General features: G+C 64.8%; 1 long non-coding RNA gene across 1 annotated transcript; it reads left to right on the plus strand.

Annotated features, from left to right (window-relative positions):
* Window positions 1–2,912: 2,912 nt before the first annotated feature.
* On the plus strand, window positions 2,913–4,503 carry LOC120606405 (uncharacterized). Its single transcript, XR_005653886.1, has 2 exons — window positions 2,913–3,907; window positions 4,301–4,503. It is a non-coding gene; the product is annotated as an uncharacterized LOC120606405 (long non-coding RNA).
* The last annotated feature ends 462 nt before the right edge of the window (window positions 4,504–4,965 follow it).

Raw genomic sequence — 4,965 nt, forward strand, 5'->3', positions numbered from 1 at the left:
TCTGCTCTGACACCAGTGCGTGAAGCTGGTGCATATGTAATTTCACATAAAAACTCAGGGCGGGGAATATTCTTCTGCTTGCATAAGCCACGCTCATCACCAGAGCCTTGTCACTGACGCGAGGCGCCGCGCGCAAACTCATCCCGACCGCTTGGACAACGGCACCTGCCGAAGAACTGTCCTTGGAGGGAAAGGTGAGCTGGGGGCATCTGAGAGGGAGATTGTTGGGGTGGAAATAAGGACAGTGGGTGGGGACCGGAAGGGACGAGGGTCAGCTCTGTCCCTCCCCGACTTCGATGGCCACCAGGCAGGCTCCGTGCTGCAGGCACCGGGGTGATGGCCCTGGCACAGGCCAGGGAGGGCCGTGGGGGCGGGCGGGGTCTCTGTCCCCAGTGTGTCAGGCCACCGCCATCCTCTGACCTTGGCGATGGCGTTTGGGAAGGGGTCAGGGGCTGGTGGGGGCCCAGCCCTGCCCTGAGTTGGTCCGATTCTGTTCCCCAAGGGCTCAGAGAAGTTCCCCCCAACCTCCCGTCTGGTGGCCTCGGCCTCAGGCTCCAGGTGACCCGATCTTGCCTGCCGATGGACCGTCTTGGCGGCTGTGGGACTCGAGGGCTTAGCTATGCCCACTGGGGGTTCCAGGACCGGCCTTGCCCGGCTGTCTTTAAAACGCAGGCCTGACTGAGCCCAGGCTGAGGGTCCAAGGAGGCAGACCCCACCTCCGTCCAAGGGCTCACAGTCCCACCAGTGAAGGCAGAGACAGGGCTTGGGGACGAGAGCAGAGAGCTTAGAATGTACTGACAGCACCCTATGGGATGGCCGGGGGGCCTGGCCTCCAGAGGTGCATCAAGCTGGGCCTTATGTGTCAGGCAGGGCCGCTTGGGCTACTGGTTAGTGCTGGGTCCCGGGATGGACCGGCGGCTTCCTGAGGCCCGGCCCCTCCCGACCCCACCTGGGGCCCTGTGATGCCAGGCCGTCCGTGGGCAGGGGCTCCCATGGGCCAGCAGCGTGCCCGTGATTACCGCCGACACTGATCCTTACTAGCCAGCTGCTGCTGGGGGTCTCGTGTGCATGGCGCTCTGCCCAGTTTGCTTCCACGTGTCCTCAGTGTGTTCCAGGTTTAGAGAAAGCCCGCTGGCCTCCTCTTACGTATGAGACGTCAGGCTCCAGAGGCCGACACGGGAAGCGCCGTGGCCTGGCCGAGCGCTTCCTGGGTTGGCACGAGCTCCCGGCAGCCGACCAAACCCGGGCGTCACTCGGAGTCCGTGTGCGTGAGTGGGGTGGTGTCTCTTCTCCCCACGATGTTTTTGTTGTGTTCGTTAGGAAGAGACTAGATACCTTGGGGTTCTGTGTTCGGACGCCGCATACAGACAGCAGCACACCTGTGTGGACCGGAATGTACTTGTCGACACGGAACGGCCCCAAAGCTTTGATTAGGTGGCAAAATGACACTATGATTTTGAACACAGAGCCCCCCGGCCAATGACAGGCAGAGACGTGGCTCGCTGCCTCACTAGAACCGGTGCCAGGCCAGGGCTGGGCCAGGTCAAGGCCCCGACCCGACCGCCCAGGCCAGACGTGGGGGTTCTGCCTACAGATCCGGGTTCACAGAGGGCGGGCGCCCATTCTGCCAAACGGGGTTCTGCGTCACCCCTGCCCGATGCCCCTCAGGCCTGGGACTGTGTGGCTCTTCTCGTGTCCGCTGTCAACAGCCTGGGCGCTGGAGGCCAGGAGGGCACGGAGGCCTTGCTTCATGTCCAGGGCTGGGCAGGGCTGTGGGAGGGGCCAAGGGAGGGCCCAGTGGCCTCTAGCTGCTCAGCCTCCCTCCCCTGCTGCTGGGGTCAGCCTCCTGAGCTGCTGCTGCCCTGGGGGTCCATCTCGCTGGGGCCGCTGGTCACGATGTGCCCTCGGCTGGCCGGGGTGAGCACATGGCCCGAGCTAGGCCGACCTCATTCCCCTCCCCGGAATCGGAGGCCGGAGTGGACAGCCAGCCGCAAAGGCCGGCGGTGGCTGGAGAGGGTCCCCCAGCAGCGGCCACTCCCCTGGGGGGTCTGAGCACTCCCAGCTCCCGACCTCGCTGAGCCTGGCTCTTCCCTCCCTCGGGCGCCGTCAGCTGCCATGTCCTGCCAGTGACTCCCCTGTCCGCTGTCGTATGAGGCTGTGTGGCTCAGGCGGGTCCACGCCAGCATCTGTGCGGAGAAGGGGGCTTCGTGGCGTCTCCCTGGGCACGAGGGGCGATGGCCCGGGGGCGGGGCTGCAGACGGGGTTCGAGCCGCCACCCTGTCTGACTTCTCTGTGGACCCCTCTGGCTGCCCAGAAAGCCAGCAGCAGCGTGTAGCCTTTTCGCGAGGCCGATGACAAAACCTGTCGTCGCAGCTCAAGACCGTCTGCTGGAAGCCGGGTGACGACACGCCTGTGCCCACACCGAAATGACGCCCAACACGCAGCCTTCTCGGTCCTGTCAACAGAACGTGCCGGAAGGTGCGTTTGAGATGCTGGGCCCTCCTGCAGGGCTCCCAGACACACGCCTCCTCTCTTAGGGGGCGGGGTGGGGGCAGGCAGCCAGCCTGCTGAGCCCCAAGTCCACCGCTCAGCCCAGCTAGCCGGAAGAGAGCCGAGAGCCGGGCTCTCCCTGGAGACTCTGAGCTGCAGAAAACTCCTCCCCCAGGAGGGAGGACGGTGCCTCTTCCTGCCTGGGTGCTCCCTGCTTTCCGAGACCCTTGTAAAAACCCTCTGAGGACACTAATTTACATGGCGAGTCCTCGGGGTGCAGAGTATCGTATTTCTCCGGGTTTATGCAGGCCGCGGGAGACCGCCCCTCTGCAGGCCGCTGTCTCATCAATCTTGGGCCAGACGGGGCTGGCGGATTGCGTCTGCCCCCTGACGTGCCCCCTGGCCAGGCTGAACAGCTCTGTCTGGCTTTTTCCGTTTTCCTCCTAACAGGTTCAATATTTTAACAAATCCGAGTGGCGCATCAACTGGACGCAGTTTCCAGGACACGGCCACGCTCGGCGTCCCTCTGCCGCGGTGATTAATTCAGCGGCGGTGAGTTACGGGCTGCAGCGCCTGCTTCCAGCGCCCCGCCCGGCAGCTCCAGGCCTCCACGTTCCTTTCACCGGGAGGGGGTGACGTCTTCAGTGCCACGTGGACCAGGGTGCCTGGGAGTCTAGGGGTCCCTGCGCCGAAGGGCGCGCCCTTGGTGGGGGTGCGGCCACAGGGCCACCTAGGAACCCAGCCCTCACCTACGTGGTGATCATCTCTGGCATGCCAGGCGCGGGAGATGCTCAGAGAGAAGCAGAGATGGACCGGACGCCTCCGTCCTGGGGAGGCCGGGGGGAGGCGGGTCCGGGCCCTGGCGGATGCGCGGCAGGAAGTGGACAGAGAGGGGGCGCCTGGGCCTGAGACGGGGCTTCTGCCGGGCCGGGCTGCCGGCTCCGCTTCTCCCCACGTCTGCACGAAGAAACTGAGGCTGTGAGAGGCGGGGCCGCGAGGGGAGGCCTGGGACTCGGACCTCCACCCCGTCCCTCCGCGTCCCGTGTTTGCTCAAGGCGCCGCCCATTCTGCAAGTGGCCAGGAGGGCCGAGGGACTACGGCCGCCCCAGGCCACAGGCAGAGCAGCCCGAGGCGGGCGGCCCCCGGGAGCCTGCGAGGGTTTGCTGAGCGAGAGGGCGGGTGTGTCCTCCGTGGATGGAAAAGGCCAGAGGCGGCCCTTTCCCGGCTTCTCCCACCTTCTTCCGGCTGCCAGGCCCGGCCCGCCCTCCTGGCGGGGTCGGGGACCTGCACGTCTGCTGCCAAGGGGCGGCCACGGTCTCAGTGCACAGGTGGCGCCGGCGACAAGAGGCCTCTCCGCGCCCTGGAGGAGATCCTGACTTGAGTTTAAAAGGAGCAGAAAGGACAGCGAATGCTCCAGGTGACGAGGGCGTCTGCACGGGGCCAGAGGGAGGTGGTGCGCACAGCGGGTGGGAAGGGTTTTGACGGGCGGAGGGAGGGGACAAGGACCAGCACTGCCGGTCCCGCTTCACAGGGGAAACTGAGGCCGCACGAGGTCGGCGGGAAAGTCAGGGAGCCCTCGGGATTCCCCTGGGGACGCACAGAGCCATCGAGGACAGGCCCAGGCCATCAGGTTCCCTGCCCCGGAGGTGGCCGGTGGCAGCAGCTTCCTGTGCGCCCAGCACCTGGTTCTGACCCCTCTGGGCTGTGCACTTGAGGGGGGCGCCTTGCCCTGCGCCCGGGCGGGGAGAGCACACCTGTGTTCCACCTGCTTCGAGCTCACGTCGGCCATTAACTGAGAAATCGCTTCCAGGAAACGTATGAACAAGACCCACCGTCCACGGCGTCGTGTGAATGATTTCCGTCTTTCGCGGCACGGACGGCGGGATGAACCGAAACGGTGACTCAGCACCCAAATGTCACGCTTGGCTGGGAAACGGTTTCCATGTGAATAACTCTGTGGGTCCAAAACGTGAGAACAAGTGGAAATTGTGTCTGAAGAAAAACAGAAAAACAGCTCTGTGTCTCCGCGTGCGTGACTGTCCCCTGACGTCCCGGGTTTAAACCTCAGAGAAGAAGATTTGTCTAAGAAACAAATGCAGTCCCCCCACCCCCACCAAGCTGCGCTGTGGGGCCCCCTGGGGACACTAAGAGCCGGGGGCACAGGTACGGCCCTGCCCATGGGTGTGGTGGCGTGCCTCGCTCTGGGCAGGGGGAGCAGTCACTTCAGGAAGGTCACCCGAGGAGCCGGAGGCCGGCTTGTCACCTTCCTGGCAGCTTCTACGACACCGAGGACACAAGAGCAGGGAGGGGGCTCCCTCCCGGGGTCCCCGGGGTCTGCAGGTCCTCTGTCACCCACGCTGCCCAAGCACGTCCCAGGGGTAAGCTTTTACTTGTAAAGCCACAGGGGTTTGGGGGCTGTTTGTCGCTATGACATAACCTGGCCCAGCCCGGCTGATACAAACAAGGTCATGTTGT

Source organism: Pteropus medius, unplaced genomic scaffold (genome assembly GCF_902729225.1).
Source record: "Pteropus medius unplaced genomic scaffold, Ma_sr-lr_union100, whole genome shotgun sequence".
Taxonomy (NCBI): domain Eukaryota; kingdom Metazoa; phylum Chordata; class Mammalia; order Chiroptera; family Pteropodidae; genus Pteropus; species Pteropus medius.